The 1091-nt window shown below is 47.2% G+C and overlaps 1 pseudogene; it reads right to left on the bottom strand.

Annotated features, from left to right (window-relative positions):
* Positions 1–613: 613 nt before the first annotated feature.
* On the bottom strand, positions 614–826 carry LOC145241863 (U2 spliceosomal RNA; annotated as a pseudogene).
* Positions 827–1091: the final 265 nt, after the last annotated feature.

Raw genomic sequence — 1091 nt, 5'->3', positions numbered from 1 at the left:
TTTGCTCCCCCACCGACCAAATTAGGCACAAGGCCGATTTTTAATGTGAGGAGTGAAGGGAGGGGGAAGGGAAAAAGGGGACCAGCTCCCGAGAGGTGGGAAATGGGAGCTGGTTAAAGGTCAGGCATGTGGGGTTGCCCCCACATCTGGTCTTTGCTAGTCATAGCTAGTCATAGCTAGTCATAGCTTGCAGTATCTGCCGGAACAGATGGCATTTATTTGCTCCCCCACCGAGCAAATTAGGCACAAGGCCAATTTTTAATGTGAGGAGTGAAGGGAGGGGGAAGGGAGAAAGGGGACCAGCTCCCGAGAGGTGGGAAATGGGAGCTGGTTAAAGGTCAGGTATGTGGGGTTGCCCCCACATCTGGTCTTTGATTGCAGTATCTGCCGGAACAGATGGTATTTATTTGCTCCCCCACCGAGCAAATTAGGCACAAGGCCAATTTTTAATGTGAGGAGTGAAGGGAGGGGGAAGGGAAAAGGGGACCAGCTCCCGAGAGGTGGGAAATGGGAGCTCGTTAAAGGTCAGGCATGTGGGGTTGCCCCCACATCTGGTCTTTGCTAGTCATAGCTAGTCATAGCTTGCAGTATCTGCCGGAACAGATGGTGTTTATTTGCTCCCCCACTGAGCAAATTAGGCACAAGGCCGTTTTTAATGTGAGGTAAAAACCAGCTCCCCTAAAAGGGGTCACTCTGGTTACCAAAAATAATAATTGTCCCAGTATAGAGGGTTTCCCCTCCATTGACTGGTACAAATTATCTGAAGTGCAGTATCTGCCGGAACAGATACTACACTTTGATCTTGACCAAAAGGCCAAGAACAGATACTAATGTAACTAGACGCAATTGTAGATTACAATGAAAAATGCTTCTTTCTTAAAACTGCACGCCTCTTAACCTCTCTTCCATTTGCCTGCTTTCCAGCTGACTTCAATTGGAGTGTATTCAAGTTAAAGGTAAACACGTTCTTGGTGAACCGTAATCCAATTTACAAAATTCCCACTACTTATGTTTCCTACGCTATAATCAGATTGACTAATGTATACCCATTAACCCCTATCCTGGAGTGTCCTCCGGGCCTTGATAAGTGG

This window comes from Euprymna scolopes, chromosome 20 (assembly GCF_053919585.1).
Source record: "Euprymna scolopes isolate OS-2025 chromosome 20, ASM5391958v1, whole genome shotgun sequence".
NCBI classification, from domain to species: domain Eukaryota; kingdom Metazoa; phylum Mollusca; class Cephalopoda; order Sepiida; family Sepiolidae; genus Euprymna; species Euprymna scolopes.
The sequence above is the reverse complement of the archived record's forward strand: the minus strand, read 5'-3'. Positions and strand labels throughout refer to the sequence as shown.